At 45.0% G+C, this 20,332-nt stretch overlaps 1 protein-coding gene across 1 annotated transcript in view; it reads left to right on the top strand.

The window, feature by feature from the left end:
* Positions 1 to 4,730: 4,730 nt before the first annotated feature.
* The window catches only part of LOC138515755 (dentin sialophosphoprotein-like), a 41,477-nt gene continuing 25,875 nt past the window's right edge, over positions 4,731 to 20,332 (top strand). The window contains exon 1 of the mRNA XM_069630457.1: positions 4,731 to 4,839. The gene's annotated coding sequence lies outside the window, so the exon portion shown is untranslated. The remainder of the gene's footprint in view (positions 4,840 to 20,332) is intronic.

Genomic DNA, 20,332 nt, shown 5'->3' with positions numbered 1-20,332 from the left:
GCGCTTTTGACATGATATGGTCATATCTGATAGAAAGATAGTGAAACGCTGAAGCCTACCTCCTAGTCCGCTGAAGTCCGCTGCCGTCTGGATTGTGCAGAACGCTGCACTGACACAGTTTACATAGGTTGTCATGGCAACCCAAAGTCCTACTGCTATTTCGATTGAGCCTCATCTAGGAAGTCAGGCAAGGAATAAACGAGCGCCATGTTTTGGGCTCATGACCAATGCAAATGTTAACAAAGACACCCGTGAAGTGATATTTAGGTGGTTTCTCAAGGGCTGATTGGTTAAAATATATTTCCAAACTGTTTTATTATCAAATGCCGATAGGAGGTGGAGAACTGTACACAACACCAGTACTACGTGATAACCATTATTAGTCTATGTCATTATACGTTATTTCCTAATAAGCTACAAATATCAGGTTTGTGCGAAATATCTGAGTAAGGTGTGAAAGGAGTGTTGACAGGGCGCTTATTTAACATAAACTCCCTGTCATACTTTTATGCTGAATATCGTATGTTTGTGAACAGGATAAGCAAGAAATAAGAACTTTAAAGAAATTACGCCATCTCGTGGTCTCGGTTCAGATCAAACTCCGTCGCTCTGAATTTACATATGATGCGGGCTTCACATTGGCGAAGGAGGGTTTCCCGGTCTCCACCTCTCTCACCCAGGGAAGCCTGTCTGAGTCCGATGAACCTGACATCCATTTTGTCATCCTGCTGATGCTTGATTTGCCAATGCTGGGCAAGCGGTAATGTGGAGTCAACTTTACTCATAGCATAAACATGTTCACATATTCTATTTCTGAGTTCACGTATAGTGCTGCCAATGTATACGCGTGAACATGTACAAATTATCGCAAATACAATATATTTGCTGCAGCAATTGATGGTGTCCTTGATTAAAAAGGTTGTTCCTCTCGAATCTGTGAAAGTCTCTGTGTTAGAGTGTGCTAATTTGCACCTGCTGCATGATCCACATTTCCTGATCCTGTGGGTAAAGCAGTTAACCATAATTCATGTCTCGGTGTGGGCAGATGAGGGAGGAGGGATGGGCTAAGTATGCTTTTCAAGGAGCTTGCTTTTTTGAAAATTAAATTAGGTTGATCATCAATGATGTCTTTGAGGTGATCATCAAGTTGGAGCAAGTGCCAATTTTTGTTAAGTATTTTTCTAATTTCAAAATTGTCATGGGAGAACGTTGTGATGAAGTTTACTCTATTCTGTTCCTCAGTTCGTTTGTAGTTCTTGGGTTGAAGAGTTACATTCCTATCCATCGCGAAAGCTTTTGATTGTGCTACATCTATGCACTTTTCCTTATAACCTCTTTGACAGAATCTGTGCTTCAAAAGATGGCATTCCTGAACAAAATCGTTCAGGGGCAGGTGACTGGTGTCTGGCAAGCAGAAAAGGCAATCATCTGTAGTAATAGGCGTACTATATACACCCCATTTTTCACCACCCTATTCCAAGTACCATTGGTCCCTTGCCTCTGCCAATTGCTACCACGTTGGTTCTGAAATAGTTCTGATTTCAATGGAGAGCTGTTCAGCGTTCAGCAAAAGGTGTATTAGGAAGGGGACGTTTCAGGAGCGTGGGTTGTCCATGAGAGACTTTCCACCCATGTGATAATTATCCTTAAAGCAGGCATTTATTGGATCCTTCATGCAAGAGAAATGATGGGATGCTTCTGCTTTGCACAGTGGCAGGCTTCTCTATCCCACGCGACTGCCAACGTCTGCATCAGCCAATCGTGTCCGCACACACGGAAAGATATTCTGCAGCATGCATTCGTGTGTGCACGGCATGCACAGGCGACTGCATCGTGTGGTCGTTGTGCACGTGCGTGGGAATTGATTGGTTCATTGACTTAATGTAAGAAGGGGCTCCTTCTTTTTTTGATCTGGGGCCTCAGGACAGACACTTTGCACCAGTGACTGCAAGTGAAAATGTGGACGTTTTTGGCACCGGGACACCAATTGCTGGTGTCCAATAAAAAAGGATTATTTCAATGCATTTCTGCGCCAGGGCAATATTTTTCCCACCGCTAATAGCGTGCCTTAGTGCTGATACCAGGCCCAAAAATACACCATAAGAATACTTTTGTTGCAGTTGTGCAATTTTTGCCCAGTGCTAAAACAGGACAAAATGGCACTTGAACTTTAAAATGTCTGCAGTGTGCTGCGTGGTGGAAATAAATTGACATGATGTAAAATGGGCCTGGAATTGAGACATGATCAATGCGATTACTGCAATGAACTGAAAGGCTACATCAATCAGGATAGGACAGAAAGGGGGCCATGAGTTTTGCTCTGAAAATAATGTTGCCAGCAGCACCCTTACATGGAAGATCGTAGGACTCCACTTTTCTGGGCTGCTTCGCATTCACACAGCCTAGGATATGTGATCAAAGTTGGTCTACCACAGAGCCGGCTCAAGGGGCGATCAGGTAGTGCGGTCACACATGGGTGCTGCAAATAAACGGCGCCGCCATCACACGCAGTGTAAAGTGGCACTTTACACTGTGAGAGCTGACGGGCGTCCTAAGTGTCAGTCAATGACTTTCTATTAGTGAGTGACAGAGGCGGGGGCGATCAAGTCATGCGGTCGCACAGGGGTGCTGAAAATAAAGGGCGCCGCCAGCACATGCAGTGTAAAGTGGCACTTAACATTGTGAGAGCTGACGGGCGCCCTAAGTGTCAGTCAATGACTTTCTATTAGTGAGTGACAGAGACGGGGGCGATCAAGTGGTGCGGTCACACAGGGGTGCTGAAAATAAAGGGCGCCGCCAGCACACGCAGTGTAAAGTGGCACTTTACACTGTGAGAGCTGACGGGCGCCCTAAGTGTCAATCAATGACTTTCTAATAGTGAGTGACAGAGGCGGGGGCAATCAAGTCATGCGGTCGCACAGGGGTGCTAGAAATAAAGGGCGCCGCCACCACACACAGTGTAAAGTGGCACTTTACATTGTGAGAGCTGATGGGCGCCCTAAGTGTCAATCAATGACTTTCTATTAGTGAGTGACAGAGACGGGGGTGATCAAGTGGTGCGGTCACACAGGGGTGCTGCAAATAAAGGGCGCCGCCAGAACACACAGTGTAAAGTGGCACTTTACACTGTGAGAGCTGACGGGCGCCCTAAGTGTCAGTCAATGACTTTCTATTAGTGAGTGACAGAAACGGGGGCGATCAAGTGGTGCGGTCGCACAGGGGTGCTAGAAATAAAGGGCGCCGCCAGCACATGCAGTGTAAAGTGGCACTTTACCTTGTGAGAGCTGACAGGCGCCCTAAGTGTCAATCAATGACTTTCTATTAGTGAGTGACAGAGACAGGGGCGATCAAGTGGTGCGGTCACACAGGGGTGCTGAAAATAATGAGCGCCGCCAGCACACGCAGTGTAAAGTGGCACTTTACACTGTGAGAGCTGACGGGTCGCCCATATCTTGCACCCACACACTGGAATGCCCTACCTCCCACTATCCTAGGTGAGGCCTCCCTCATCGCCTTCCGTTAAGCTATGAAAACCATCCTCTTCACATAAGGTCCCTCGCATCAGCATGAATACTATACATTTGACTCACTGCATAAGCTGGAATGTAATGACCAATCGCATAAGCTGTAAGTATTGTATTATGTCTGTAATACTTATAATGTACCAACAACTGCTACCATTCCTGTACCTCTGTAACTAAGCTCTCACAAGTAACAGCGCCTCAATGCCCGTGGGCTGATTGCGCGCTATATAAATTTAAATAAATAAATAAATAAATAAATAAATAAGTGCCAGTCAATGACTTTCTATTAGTGAGTGACAGAGACGGGGCGATCAAGTGATGCGGTCGCACAGGGGTACTGGAAATAAAGGGCGCCGCCAGCACACGGAGTGTAAAGTGGCACTTTACACTGTGAGAGCTGACGGGCGCCCTAAGTGTCAGTCAAAGGCATGATTCTTGAGTGGGCTTTGGCGCAGTGCAGTGCCTCTGTCACTCACTAATAAAAAGTCAATTGAGTGACACTTTACATGACAGTCTCATGTAAATCTCGCACATGGGCACTGGTACACCTGGGGCCGGAACTGGTCTAGCACCATTGCAACAGCTGCAGATGGAGCCGGCATGATGTACGAGCAGAGATGAACAGTCGAAGCAGGCAAAAGGAAAACGGATGTTTTGTAAATCAGGAAAAAGTGGAACTATCATTCTTAAAGAGGGCGACCTCACATCCTTCTTCTATAAGAGTTCGCGCTTGCGCAATGTTATACATTATTATGCTCCCTATGGCCGCCTGTATTCGGTAGGCTGCCACATCCAAAAAACCTCAAATATGAGGGGGTTGGGTTTATGAGAGGGTTGAATGTCGGGACGTGTTTACACACCATCTTCCTTGACTGCATAAACTAAACATATGTCTTGACAGGAAATGTTATGCCCACCATCCGGGGCACGGCAGAATCCTGCTGCGTGGGAAATAATTGTTTAACTGCCACATGTATAGGAAGGGAATACTTTTAGCAGTGAAAATAAAGCCTGAGACAGAGCCCTCATTAAGGACACACAAGTCTAGTCATTTCGGAACCACAGAAGCATTTTAGGTAAAATACACCTCCGAAGGGGAAAGGAAGCGTGGGTGCCCCGGCTGCCCAGTGACGTCGTCCCCACACAGCTGGGTGCTGATTGGCTGCCCACAATCAGAAGCAGAGTTTAAATTCAAGCAGCAGTTGGTGAACTCTCCGATACCAAAGCGAGGGTTCAAGATACGCATCTGACGATTGCCAAAAAAAGATCTCCGGAGCGGGGCCTGCTGCAGGATCAGGCGAGTTAAGCACAGAAGGTAAAGATTCACCCTTTATGGGATCCATAGGCCAAGGTTTGATGTTTGACATAATCAAGATACCGTCATGCATCATGTGTGTATGTATGTGGGTATCTATATGCTTGAATGTGTGTATCTGCATGTATGTATCTGTGTATGTATGTATGTGTGTATGTATGCGTTGGGTTTATGCAGCCGTCACCTAACTTGGGACCACTGGCGCGCTACACAAGCGGCTACAGTAATAGGATACAATATTATGGACATAGAAAGCAGTTGGTGGAAAGTTCAGTGGACTTAAATGAAAAGGCTATATTTATATACACCACATGTGGGTATTCCTTATACTTAGATGGTCTGGCTCATGTATTTGCAGATTTTAATATTTCATACATATCTTTGCAAAGTGATCTGCAGCTTCTTTGCACACTTATCTAACCACACGTGCAACACACAAGCATATGAGGGTGTTTCTATGTGTTCCGCCTGACCGCACATGGATAGGCGCTGTTATAGAAACATGAATCAAAAGCATACCTTGTGGTATGGACATGACAAAGAACAACCTGTGCTATATGGTTTGGGTCTACTTGACCTAAAACATTTGACCGAATCACATTTGATCAAATGTATTTGACCTTTATTTTGGTCTAAAATGTGGGGCGGGAGGGACCCCTGCATCCCATCCACCCCCTGCTTCCCCTCAACCTAATCTATACACTTACCCACCACCATATATATATTTAATTAGATTTGACCGAAAAAAAGGTCAACAAAAATTGGATCAAAAGTTTCAGGTGAAATGTTTTTAGGTCAATTATGCTAATACCTGCTATATAGATCTTAATGGGCTGCTTTATATGTCTATTCCCTATACATGTTCTGCACATGCCATTAAACCAAATACACTACACTGGGCAAAGGGATTAGGCCGGTGGGTGCTCAACATGCTTTCATTGTAGTTCAGGCGTTGCATCCCGGATTGGAGGACATCTATGTATCAGGCACAAGAACATCACAGAAAGAGATTTCTGTAGCAGGCAATAAAGCTGGAATTCAAGGTCCTGTTTAGCATTTGGGGTACAACATTTTGCATCTCTAGGATTGTACCTTGGAAAATGGCGCCTATTTCTTGTAGCAACCAACCACAAGTTGCAACAGCCGTCACATGAGAAGTTGGGACGTAAATGCGTTGTTTCGCAATAACAGGGCAGTTGGTTGTGCTGTCCACACTGTGAAGTTGATGCAAGTCTTCATGTTGTCCCTGACGCAGTGCTTTCTGCTTAAACACCACAGCGGAGTGGGACCGCCATGCCACATTATCCCTTGAAAAGTAGGCTGCAAACAGGTAACTCGCTGTAGGAATTGGGCCTCGGCCGTAAAAGTAGTTATGATCTAAAAGGCTACACGGAAAGTGTGAAATAGAAAATGAGCATGTTGTGTCAATATTGCTAAGGGAAGTCAGGTTTATGGATGTTTTACAATTCTAACTATAGATAGCTCCATAAATTAACATGTAGGGCCTGATTTACAAAAGGCTTTTCCCCTGGGGAAAAAACTATTTGAAAACGATTTGTAAATCAGGCCCCTGGTGTTAATTGCCTTAAAAGTGTACCTGTCTGAAAATGGAACTCGCTGCATGAATTTACTGACACTCTCCCTGAAATATATTATAGTTTTGTTTGCCCAACAGTCCTTACTTCCGGATTACTTAAACCTGCCTAAACCGGGAATGTGAAAGTTGCCTGCCGGCCATCGCTTGGCGGCATAGTCTCGGGATTTAGACTAGTTTTAGATGCTCAGATTAGGATCCGCTCCTCAGTAGCTCCTGGAAACCTTAACAATCTATTGCCAGGCTCTATAAGCTATCTGCTCGTCGTTTCTGTAAGATGAAGTTTTCAAATGCTTTGCAAATACTTGTGTACGGGCACCCCTACCCTACTCTGTCCTGGTTGGTTGCCCATCAGGGGATGGCTTGAGGTCCAGAGCAGTCTAATCAAGAAGAGCACTCCAAAAGGTCTCATTCATGCGACTCAAGGTTTTCATTGTATTATCATAATGTTTGTAAATGTCAAGTTATCAGAGGCTAATATTGTGCTAGACATGTAACTCAGGTCAGGGTGCAAGTGGATACATGGTTAAAACGTGCATGTAGTTTGTGGATGACCTGAAGCACACACAACATGGATCACCATTGCATGTGTTGCCCTACAAGACCTGTAGCTGACTGAGGTCACTTGAGAAGTAAGATAACTGGCTTTAAAGGAAGGGTGAAGAGAAAATGCCTGATGCTGGTTAGCCGTCGGTGAGGGCTGCACACCCTAAAGACCACTAAGTGGTTAGAGCGTTGTGTAGTCAGATGATTCTAGTTCACCTCTGAAAATATTCAAAATACTCAAATGCAATAATATTGTCTGATCACTTTATTATGTGCGATTAGTTTGCAGATGCCTCTTGACTAATGCATTTCGGACCCTTGTGATCCTTCATCAGGGCAAAACTCTTCAATGTTAATCCAACCTATGCAGACAAAAAAAAAAAACATTACAAAAACGTAATAAAGGCCAACACTAACTGAATCAAGCGTTCGTGTGTCATCAAAGGTTCTTATAAATCAGAGTTTTGGGATCAATGGGAAACCCCATATGCATTTGAACCCCCATCCGGGGTGCCCGCCACTGACCTGTCTGCTCCAAGACAGGTTATCTTGGATGATGTGCTCTCCAGCTCCTTTTATTACTTGAATTTGACAATAAGAGCACTATGCAGTTCTGGTAGAAGAACATTATGTACAGCACCTTGGACTCACAGGCATTTTGCTGCAAGTGCAAAGTTACCAGTAGTATCTCTACATTACTTTTCACTTACTCCTGCAGTGTGACTATGTGATTCACAAAGAAGATACCAGGATTAACGCGGACTCCTGGTTTACTCCTGCAAACAGATGAGTAACTCAGGAGTAAGTCAATGTCGCTACCCATATCTTTTTGGGAATATGCAAAACACAAAATAGCTGGTTCAAGAGCACTACAGCATTGTGTTCCATCATTGCAGTCCCATTTATGGCCTAATAATCATAATTTCGGAATAGTGAAAGGACTCATTTCTATTGCGATTCAAATACAGCTGATTCACAATGATATGTATCAATATTTCTATGTTCCTGATGCTACATTTTGAGTTTTAAAATTATTCTCTGCAGGTTTATTGATCAGTCAAACTCTGTGAAAAGCTTGCAACAAACAAGAGCTGTCTGACAGGGTCCTCTTTTTCTGTCAATTCCTTTTTTCTCACGGACACAAAAAGTCAGACCTAAAGATCATCCCGCCAATGGCATGACGATGATTGCAATGCAAAGCAACATAGATGCCCACTCCTTCTGTTGTTCAAAGCAGGCATCAAGCTCCATGAGCAAGGCAAGTAGTCAGTTCCACTTGGAATCAATCTTGGAACATGCAGTATTGGACATGGGAACTATTTACTGTGGGATGCCACCAGTGACTGGGCAGGAGATTTGGGGGGTTGTTCTATTGTTCTCATGCCCCTAACAAACATTTGCCTCTAGAAGATTAATCATGAACACCTGGAAAAGAACCCAAGAGAGTTGTGTTTTCTAAAATGTTGCTTGTCAAGTATAAAAAGGTCCACACCTTTTAAACCTAAAAAGCTGCATTTAAATATTTCCTGCAGGGTGCAATCTTAACAAGCAATTTCACAGGCATCCAGATCAGAAATGCAAGTCTTCTTGTGTCCAAATGTTTTGCTCCTGATCCTAATGACCTGGGTTTCAATCTTGCCATTGTTACAATTTAAAGTCTGAACACCTTAATCCAATTAACCAACTGAAAGACTCAAATTGAGTTCTCCAGATCCAAGGAGATATTTTTTGCCGGATCCCAGATCCAGATAAATGTAGCCCAAAATCCAACCCTAATAACATGTTGGGGAGAAAGTGGGGATGGCGTGCGTGTGTCCAACCGTCTTTTGGTGGTTATCACAAGCTTTGAGCATGGCCCCATTAATAAAGTGTACAATGAACAGCTGAATAACTGCATGCAAAATTGTAAAACATGTTTTCACGAAAAGGGAGATGAATGCTGATGAACATCAAAATCTTGGACCTCTCGCTAATTGAGCGAGGTATGTACCTAAAACCCAGTGTGAAAAGAAATGTGAAAAAAGCTCAGCAAAATGGCCGTCATGTAAATATCACAGGTGCAGTTGTGCGTCTAAGGTCTTGTACAGCTATCAATGCGTTTTGCATTAGGCGCTCAGTCCTTCAGTTGCCTTTCTAAGATACTGATTGAACCAACACTTTAATGGTAAAGCTACTGAGGGAAGAGGTGAGATCAAAGACGTATTAATGCACTGCACCCCGTACTAGCCGTCCCTACTACCAGGTGGGTCTCAAGGTTCAGATGGCAGAGCTGAGGATAAGTCTCCTTTGCCGCCTCAGAGTGATGAAAGGCAGTGTGATGTTGAAGACCTGATTATTTCATCCATAGAACGCTAGGTCAGTGACTAGGCTCTGAGTGATGCGTGTAACCTGCAAGTCACAAGCCTCAATCCGGACAAGGCCGACACAGTTTTTCACACTGACGGGGCTGACCCAGTGAGCGTCATTATTTTGGGTCACAGCATGACGTATATGTGCTAGCAAGCGCTCCATAAAGTGTACCATTATGATATTAAGACTATCTTGTAAAGCACATGCCAGCCATCAGCGCCATTGTATGTTGATTTTTACAATGATACACACATTCCACATGAAGTTACAGAGGTTCCATGTGAAATTGCATTATGCCTGTGTTTTGTTTCGTTTGCTTTATGGGGTGCTTCCGTCATTCCCCACTGCTTTCTCTCTGATACCCAGTGCTCGAAACTATTTTTGTTTACCCTTTCCCATGTACCCAATATAGTCTTTAGATTGGCCTTTTTTTAGGTCGACCTCAATGACAATGAATTTCAAAGTGCTCTTTTCACGTACCCATACGACCCGGTGCCAGCGCATCATGTTACGCAGGGCCGCCGCCAGGCAAGTGCAGCAAGTGCAGCTGCACTTGGCCTTGCGCTCTTGGCGCCCCTCGCAGAGTGTGACACTCTTCCTCCCGCGAGGAAAGATGGTCAGCCTCTGAGAATAGCCAGCTCTCGTGTCTCCTGTTCATTAGCCTATTCGCTGCAGCTCTGTCTCCTGTTCATTAGCCCAGTAGCTACAGCTCTGTCTACTGTTCGTTAGCCCAGTAGCTGCAGCTCTGTCTCCTGTTCATTATCCCAGTAGGTGTAGCTCTGTCTCCTGTTCATTAGCCTAGTAGCTTCAGCTCTGTCTCCTGTTCATCAACCCAGTAGCCGCAGTTCTGTCTCCTGTTCATTAACCCAGTAGCCGCAGTTCTGTCTCCTGTTCATTAACCCAGTAGCCGCAGCTCTGTCTCCTGTTCATTAACCCAGTAGCTGCAGATCTGTTTCCTGTTCATTAGCCTAGTAGCTGCAGCTTTGTCTCCTTCTGTATGTGTAGCTCTGACTCCTGTTCATTAGCCTAGTAACTGCAGCTCTGTCTCCTGTTCATTAGCCTAGTAACTGCAGCTCTGTCTCCTGTTCATTAGCCTAGTAGCTTCAGCTCTGTTTCCTGTTCATTAGCCTAGTAGCTGCAGCTCTGTCTCCTGTTCATTAACCCAGTAGCTGCAGCTATGTTTCCTGTTCATTAGCCTAATAGCTGCAGCTCTGTCTCCTTTTCATTAGCCCAGTAGCCGCAGCTCTGTCTCCTGTTCATTATCCCAGTAGGTGAAGCTCTGACTCCTGTTCATTAGCCTAGTAGCTGCAGCTCTGTCTCCTGTTCATTAGCCCAGTAGCCGCAGCTCTGTCTCCTGTTCATTAGCCTAGTAGCTTCAGCTCTGTCTCCTGTTCATTAACCCAGTAGCCGCAGTTCTGTCTCCTGTTCATTAAACCAGTAGCCGCAGTTCTGTCTCCTGTTCATTAACCCAGTAGCCGCAGCTCTGTCTCCTGTTCATTAACCCAGTAGCTGCAGATCTGTTTCCTGTTCATTAGCCTAGTAGCTGCAGCTCTCTCTCCTTTTCATTAGCCCAGTAGCCGCAGCTCTGTCTCCAGTTCATTATCCCAGTAGGTGTAGCTCTGACTCCAGTTCATTAGCCTAGTAACTGCAGCTCTGTCTCCTGTTCATTAGCCTAGTAACTGCAGCTCTGTCTCCTGTTCATTAGCCTAGTAGCTTCAGCTCTGTTTCCTGTTCATTAGCCTATTCGCTGCAGCTCTGTCTCCTGTTCATTAGCCCAGTAGCCGCAGCTCTGTCTCCTGTTCATTATCCCAGTAGGTGTAGCTCTGACTCCAGTTCATTAGCCTAGTAACTGCAGCTCTGTCTCCTGTTCATTAGCCCAGTAGCCGCAGTTCTGTCTCCTGTTCATTAACCCAGTAGCCGCAGCTCTGTCTCCTGTTCATTAGCCTATTCGCTGCAGCTCTGTCTCCTGTTCATTAACCCAGCAGCTGCAGCTCTGTCTCCTGTTCATTAACCCAGTAGCTGCAGCTCTGTTTCCTGTTCATTAGCCTAGTAGCTACAGCTCTGTCTCCTGTTCATTAGCCTATTCGCTGCAGCTCTGTTTCCTGTTCATTAGCCTATTCGCTGCAGCTCTGTCTCCTGTTCATTAACCCACTAGCCGCAGCTCTGTCTCCTGTTCATTAGCCTAGTAGCTGCAGCTCTGTTTCCTGTTCATTAGCCTATTCGCTGCAGCTCTGTCTCCTGTTCATTAGCCCAGTAGCTACAGCCCTGGCTACTGTGCGTTAGCCCAGTAGCTGCAGCTCTGTCTCCTGTTCATCATCCCAGTAGGTGTAGCTCTGTCTGCTGTTCATTAGCCTAGTAGCTTCAGCTCTGTCTCCTGTTCATTAACCCAGTAGCCGCAGCTCTGTCTCCTGTTCATTAACCCAGTAGCTGCAGATCTGTTTCCTGTTCATTAGCCTAGTAGCTGCAGCTCTGTCTCCTTTTCATTAGCCCAGTAGCCGAAGCTCTGTCTCCTGTTCATTATCCCAGTAGGTGTAGCTCTGACTCCTGTTCATTAGCCTAGTAACTGCAGCTCTGTCTCCTCTTCATTAGCCTAGTAACTGCAGCTCTGTCTCCTGTTCATTAGCCTAGTAGCTTCAGCTCTGTTTCCTGTTCATTAGCCTAGTAGCTGCAGCTCTGTCTCCTGTTCATTAACCCAGTAGCTGCAGCTCTGTTTCCTGTTCATTAGCCTAGTAGCTGCAGCTCTGTCTCCTGTTCATTATCCCAGTAGGTGTAGCTCTGTCTCCTGTTCATTAGCCTAGTAGCTTCAGCTCTGTCTCCTGTTCATTAACCCAGTACCCGCAGTTCTGTCTCCTGTTCATTAACCCAGTAGCCGCAGTTCTGTCTCCTGTTCATTAACCCAGTAGCCGCAGCTCTGTCTCCTGTTCATTAACCCAGTAGCTGCAGATCTGTTTCCTGTTCATTAGCCTAGTAGCTGCAGCTCTGTCTCCTTTTCATTAGCCCAGTAGCCGAAGCTCTGTCTCCTGTTCATTATCCCAGTAGGTGTAGCTCTGACTCCTGTTCATTAGCCTAGTAACTGCAGCTCTGTCTCCTTTTCATTAGCCTAGTAACTGCAGCTCTGTCTCCTGTTCATTAGCCTAGTAGCTTCAGCTCTGTTTCCTGTTCATTAGCCTAGTAGCTGCAGCTCTGTCTCCTGTTCATTAACCCAGTAGCTGCAGCTCTGTTTCCTGTTCATTAGCCTAGTAGCTGCAGCTCTGTCTCCTGTTCATTATCCCAGTAGGTGTAGCTCTGTCTCCTGTTCATTAGCCTAGTAGCTTCAGCTCTGTCTCCTGTTCATTAACCCAGTACCCGCAGTTCTGTCTCCTGTTCATTAACCCAGTAGCCGCAGTTCTGTCTCCTGTTCATTAACCCAGTAGCCGCAGCTCTGTCTCCTGTTCATTAACCCAGTAGCTGCAGATCTGTTTCCTGTTCATTAGCCTAGTAGCTGCAGCTCTGTCTCCTTTTCATTAGCCCAGTAGCCGCAGCTCTGTCTCCTGTTCATTATCCCAGTAGGTGTAGCTCTAACTCCTGTTCATTAGCCTAGTAACTGCAGCTCTGTCTCCTGTTCATTAGCCTAGTAGCTTCAGCTCTGTTTCCTGTTCATTAGCCTATTTGCGGCAGCTCTGTCTCCTGTTCATTAGCCTAGTAGCTGCAGCTCTGTCTCCTGTTCATTAACCCAGTAGCTGCAGCTCTGTTTCCTGTTCATTAGCCTAGTAGCTGCAACTCTGTCTCCTGTTCATTAGCCCAGTAGCCGCAGCTCTGTCTCCTGTTCATTAGCCTAGTAGCTGCAACTCTGTCTCCTGTTTATTAGCCCAATAGCCGCAGCTCTGTCTCCTGTTCATTAGCCTAGTAGCTTCAGCTCTATCTCCTTTTCATTAGCCCAGTAGCCGCAGCTCTGTCTCCTGTTCATTATCCCAGTAGGTGTAGCTCTGACTCCTGTTCATTAGCCTAGTAACTGCAGCTCTGTCTCCTGTTCATTAGCCCAGTAGCTACAGCTCTGTCTCCTGTTCATTAGCCTATTCGCTGCAGCTCTGTTTCCTGTTCATTAGCCTATTTGCTGCAGCTCTGTTTCCTGTTCATTATCCTATTAGCTGCAGCTCTGTGCTGCTTGTAGTCAGGCTTTCATTGCAGATGCCAGCTAGGCCTGACTGTGGCAAGGGGGGCGGTGCAGAAACACAGACTGACTGTAACAAAGAGCAGCTTTGCCCATGCCCAATTTTCTCCATCCACATAAGGTCCTGGAATGGGGTGCATGGGAGCCCTTTAATGACCTGCAATTATTTCCGGTCGTTAAAGGTATGCCAGTAGCACAATTACTCCTACGTTCTTAGTCCGGTACGGGGTGGTTTTTTTCCTTTTCATACGTTTAGACATTTGGCAATGATGGGTGGGACCTTTCCATCTGAAAGACCCCTCGGAAATTGTTACCTAGCCATGGGGGTCCCATCAGTGCCCAAACATAAGAAAAAGGAGAGAAAGCTCCCTTTTAAACGTTAGTCATGATGCCTGTGACTGACATACAAAAAAAAAATACTGCTTTGTATTATTTGACAAATGTTCTTAACACCATGCAAGACAGAACTCTGGAAGATTGGGACAGAGGTAATATGTATTCAGTGACCTTACTAAACTGTTTTCTGTAAACCTCAAAGTAATAGAAGTAGTGTTGTAAAAAAAACATTATTCAGGCTTGTATTATTTTGCATTCCGTGACTTCTAGTTTTCTGGTCAGCGTGTGGATTATGAAGCTAAAGCAATATTCTTTTGACTGAACATATTTTTCTAAGAATGGACATATTGTTAGGTTGCCTTCATTTGCAGATGTGTATTTTGACAGTAAACTATCAGATTTCTCAAGTTTTTTGTGGCCATGTGTGAGGTCATCCAGTCCTGATTTTTGCCTTTCCATTCTGTGACGTGCTGTTTTTTTCTTACCCATTTGACATTTAGGTAAAAAACTACAAGTCAGACAATTCCGGGCATTAACAGGACACTGGCTTTCTCGTGCATGGTGATAGGAAACTTGAGAGCGCTGCTTTATAAGACATTATTGTAGATCTTGGAATCCAAAATGTAAATATTTGGAACAAGTGGAGTTTAGAAGGCTTGTGTTCAGGTGCCTGAACTGTAGTGTATTAAAATCCCAGCTCCACTGTTTAACCACAGTGTGTGGTCTTGGGCAAATAATGGAATCCCTTGTAGTATAGAGTACTCGGCTCACCAGAGCCATCATTAACTTTGTTTCCATTTTGCTGCCAGTGAGGTGGGCTCTCCTTGGTACTGCGCCACAGGAGATTGAGTGAAACTCTTTGCTATGCCCTGTTATGCTATGTTATTGAATCTTGTATAGCACATAGGCTACCATAAAAACAAATGTCTATTTGTGCATGTTGGGATAATGTGGCAGGAAGACGACAAGAAATTACCTTTATACTCAGTATGCCATAAATCAGTATGCATTCAGCAACGATAGCTATTGTGTGAATGCACCTAATGCTGAATCTATGTGTAAAGTGCTGGTCACGGGTTCCAATCCCCGCATGTTTCCTCCTATCGAGGTCAGGTTGGAGTGATGTCACTTCCTGTGATGTCATCATATGAAAATTAAGGGTCCCACGCGATTAATTTGCCACACTTAGCCCCACAATTCCTAGGGCTGCCCCGGATTCCACGACTCTCATTACATGTTAATGCAAAACACAGCCTTCTGCTATTTATGTTGCATTACAACCCAGTATGCAAGCTTTATGAGTGTGAGGAGGCACCCAGCTCCCTCTGAACGTAGGGTGTCACTGTCTGCCTAGCATTTTGAGGGAACTGATTGTCTGACTCCCCTGCACTAGGAGCCCATGGTTGTTTAGGGACTATCAATATGTTTCTGTTACTCATAGAAATCCTTGCAGAAATTCTCTGGTCACATCGCCTAGCCATTAAGGCGAGCCCTGGTGGATACGGTTATGTACGTGAGGGAGGCAAGATCCCCCTAATTCACATGATCTGCGTTGTCCCCTTTCCTTGTGCTGTAGTTGTGCATCCGCCAAACTTCCATGGGATTTTGCTATGCATGCTTATGCCATGACATTGAAAAGGCTTATTAGTATGTAACCAAAAGCACAGTTGCCGAGGTTTCATGACTTCATTCATTTTTACGTTTGGCACCGATTAACTTTGGTGCAGAATGCCAGTTGCCGGAACTATTTTTGCACTGGTCTGCAAAATGATTTCTTATCATTGGCTTGAACAGCTCATAGCATATATTGAAAATCCTACAGCTGCAGGAATCAGAACAAAGTCAAAATAACTCCAGAAAATGAAGCACACAAAAAATGAAGAGGTGAAATAGCTTTTACACGAAACAGCTAAGCTAAAAATTAAGAAAGCAAAAATAATCTGCGGCTTCATAATGTGGCCAAACTCCCTGTTCACGTGCTGGATCAGGAGAGGGGTCGGGGGGGAAGGTGTTGCTGGGTCTGGAAAAGACCTGGGGCTACGCTGATGTCAGAACTGTTGGGACTGGGGGCTAGCTAGTCTTTTGGCTGTAGCTCCTGAGATTCTATCCGGGGCTACAACCAAAAGACCAGGGGCTATAGCCCCCTTAGCCCCCCCCGCAACACCTCTGAGCCCAAGTTAAAGGGCCGACCGAAGTGAGGGCGGTTAACGAGGGCTCTGGGCCATTACCCTCCCGTTCCAGCTCTTGGAACGGGGGGTGGGGGTTTAAGGCCATTAGGACGCCCGGGTTAACAAATTAGTAACCCAGGGTGCTAGAAAAATACCTATTTTCATTCATTGAACAGGACGCCACATGTGTCCCATTCAATGAATGAAAATACTGATCCAAAATGGCCACCATGTTTAGAAGGCAGGGCTCCTTACAGAGCCCCTCTTCTATGGTCATGGCAGCCGGAAAGGGGAAGCTGCTACAGTGGTGAGCAACGCTGCCGCCATCAGGTAAGTGGAGATCGAGAAACGGTTGGTATCTTTAAAAAAAAAGAAAATAGATACGGGAGGAGGGCAGAGCGGGCGTGGGAGAGATGGAGGCCTGCAGTGGGGAAGGCAGCCTGTGGATTCCGTGGAACGCAAGCTGAGATTATAGGATTCAGCCTGTGATCCGCAGAACCTGATTGGCTGCGCTCCCCACCCTGGGTGCTAATTATTAAAAAACATAACATACATCAAAACAAAACCATTTGTTGCCGGCAGTGCATCGACCTGGAGCAGGTGAGTAAGATGGAGTGTTGGAAGTGCACTTGATGGTTTAGGGGAGTTACCTCTGTTTGGATGGCATAACTTCAAAGGGGAGATTAGGTAAGTGCAAAAGAAGAGGTGCTAAATTGCGCTGAGCGTAGGGCCCAAGGGATTTCCCCAATAGTACTAAACCCTTGACAAACCAAGAACACATTTTCTAAAGAAGTACATGTCTATGTCCTTTTTTCTTAGAACAAAAAAGTACAATAATACTTGTACTTTTACTTTTTGTCTTTGGAAGGGTCTTCATTGGGATTGTTTTCATTAGATTCCATGTAAAATTACTTATTTACCTCGTCATTAACACATTGAACCTTAGGGAGTATCACTTACTCCAACCATAGAGTAAACTATTGACATGTCTAACTTGAGATACTCTCCTGTTTTTTTATTCTTGTCCGCTTGAAAATAATCCACCCTTTTTATTGTGGCGTCACTAGCAATGGTTTAGGAAGGGTTACATATAAAGAGATGGAGTTTTCCAGGATTACCCCTACCACTTTCTGCCCCTTTATGGACATGGGGAAATGTGGGAAGCCCAGCCTCACATGAGACTGTTGTCAGTTACAAAACTCCAAAATAAACTGGTTAGTAGATGACGTAATTGGAATATGAGTGTAGAGAGTGGAGCTGTGGATATGAGGAGGGATAGACCGCCTGCAAATGTTGCTCAAGAATATAGCAAATAGAGCTGCCATGTTGGAATGGAGGCTTTCCCAAACTAACACAATGGAGGATTTTCTATTGTGAAGCATCAAACATAAAAACATATTTAATTTGTTGAGAACATTATTATTTATGATACTTATCCTAAAATAGAGTGGAGTTGCAGCATACACACACACACACACACATTCCATCAAGCACTGCTCTGCACTCAAACACAAAACACTGCCAACACTGCACACATCAGTAGCACTACACCCACACATCATCCCCAGCATTGAGCTGCTTCTAGCACTTCACACACTGCTCCCAGAACTACACTGCTCACCCACACCACCCGAACACAGCATGTCCTTACACGCATGCACACACACACACAAACACACACACACACTATGCCACTAGCACTGTGCACAGACACACAATCTTTGCCTCAGCACTGTACATGCACACGCACTGTACACACATCACTCAGAGCACTGCACATGCTCGCACCATCACAAGCTCCGCACACGCTGCCCATAGCACTGCACATAACTGCACTGTGCATGCAATGCCCTAGCATCACATGCACATAGAGCCAGAATGACCTCTGGCCTTGAGGTGCTAATTCGTCATACCACAATCGGGGATCCGAGCACTTTCGGGAGATAATGATAGCTGGCTTTTATGTGATAACTAAGAACATTGCCATGTGGCCTTACAATATTATCGAAGAATATTGGAATATGGGACTGCTGTTGTAACTGGGCATAATAGTATCTGTTCTTACTGAGTTAAGTGAGAAACACTGAACGTGGCTTGATGCATTTGATGTCCCAACTGGGCATAATGGAATCCGGCTGTTCCATAACTAGGCTTAGCTGATCCTGTCTGTTCCTAACTATCTGGAGATAGACGACTCTGGCACACCTATGCCTTCGGGGCACCGTGGAGCCGGACACTGCTCTACTAACTACACCTATCAAAACAATGATGATTTCAGTACCTGCCAATTGGATGGCAAAGATGAAGAAAATTGGGTTGCGATGTCAATGCTTTGCAACGATGTGACTCTCTGGCATATTCATGCCAAAACCTTAAAGTTGTGTGAAATCCTAGGCTTTTTATGTCATTAACTGGTAACTAGCATATGAGAATCAGAATATGGATATGTCACTACCTGGCAAATGATGGTTCTTCCTGGGCGCATGAAGGCAATAACTGATGGATGGTGTGAATGCCGGGAGAGATTTTACAAATGCCCACATAGAACTATGGACTTTGGTAATGCTTGTGTTTCTTTCGATCTATCCCGTCTAAGCAAACACATGTTCACTGTAAGAGTTTTCAAAAATGGCATTAGAAATCATATATCTGGACAGCGCCGCAGCTATGTGTTTCAGTGGACGCTGAGGGTATTCAGTAATCATCATGGACAATTAGGAATTGCTTTCCCCAGCATGTGCAATGACATCTTGTAGTATCCTGCGCTCATCAGGTGGGCCATGTGCAATGACATCTTGTAGTATCCTGCGCTCATCAGGTGGGCCATATGCAATGACATCTTGTAGTATCCTGCGCTCATCAGGTGGGCCATATGCAATGACATCTTGTAGTATCCTGCGATCATCAGGTGGGCCATATGCAATGACATCTTGTAGTATCCTGCGCTCATCAGGTGGCAATGACATCTTGTAGTATCCTGCGATCATCAGGTGGGCCATATGCAATGACATCTTGTAGTATCCTGCGATCATCAGGTGGGCCATATGCAATGACATCTTGTAGTATCCTGCGCTCATCAGGTGGGCCATATGCAATGACATCTTGTAGTATCCTGCGCTCATCAGGTGGGCCATATGCAATGACATCTTGTAGTATACTGCGATCATCAGGTGGGCCAGCATTGAGGAACGGGAACACTCTGGAGCCAGTTAAGTGCAGAGAGGGCCGCTTTATTTGTACAGGGTAAGATATAGAAAGGTTATGCAGGATAGTCATATGGGAACATCCGTTCAGTTAGGTCTTTCATCCTGTGTATTCACCAAGTGTCACACCTGGTACACTCAAACCTCCAGGCTACGCATGCCATGATGCCTTCCTCCCACTCTTGCAATGCACCCAAACACATACTACACATCTGTTTTACATTCAAGTGTTCTAGTCCATTCAAGCCTGCCTCTTTTCATGTCTTCAAGGCCAAGTCACCCAAGAAAGTTACTGTGAGGAACTCTGGCTTCACCTTAACTTACTCCTACTAAGTCAAGAGCAAGTTAGGAGTAAGTCAGAGTCTCTCGTGGTACTTTCTTTCGGAATCAAGCTTCTCTAGGTGTAGGTCAAGGATGAATCAGAGTAACTCCTAGCACATTTTATGAGACTCGGCCCCTTGGTCCTTTCTCTATTTCTTGCTGTCCGCATTGCCTTTGGGGTGTGCTTGTTTGAGGCATTGATTGCCACCCTTCGTTGTCAAAATCATATACAGAGCATCTACTATACGGTTCTACCCAGTGCTTTAAGTCAGTTAAGAAATTGAGGGGGGGGGGTGCTCATTTGGGGGCGGGGCTTCCACTGTGGGCCCGGCCTGAAAGGTGTACAAACCATAGGAAGGTGCGTAAACAAATATATAAGCGTTTATATATTTGGATGCGTACCTTACTATGGTTTGTGTACTTTTCAAGCCATCTTTTATAAATATAGAAATATGTAACATATTTCTATGTTTATAAAAGATGGCTTGAAACATACACAATTCAAGCCATCTTTTATAATGCTTTGAGGACGGAAAAAACCTGAGGTGTCTGTCCATTGGCAAAGCTTTAGAAAAGATTGCTTAAAGTGTGTATTTTTCAAACCATCTTTTATAAACATATATGTATGTTTATAAAAGATGGCTTGAAAAGTACACACTTCAAGCCGTCTTTTATAAAGCTTTGCCAATGGACAAAGACACCTTGGGCTCGGTGATCTGTGCTCTGAGCAGATAGATCACCAAGGTCAAGGAGTCTTTGACCGTCTGCAAACCCGGGGGCTCCATGATATAATCTGCAGATTAGATCACTGAGCCCCCAGGTTTGC

Source organism: Ambystoma mexicanum, chromosome 6q (genome assembly GCF_040938575.1).
Source record: "Ambystoma mexicanum isolate Mex_15411 chromosome 6q, UKY_AmexF1_1, whole genome shotgun sequence".
NCBI classification, from domain to species: Eukaryota; Metazoa; Chordata; class Amphibia; order Caudata; family Ambystomatidae; genus Ambystoma; species Ambystoma mexicanum.
The sequence above is the reverse complement of the archived record's forward strand: the minus strand, read 5'-3'. Positions and strand labels throughout refer to the sequence as shown.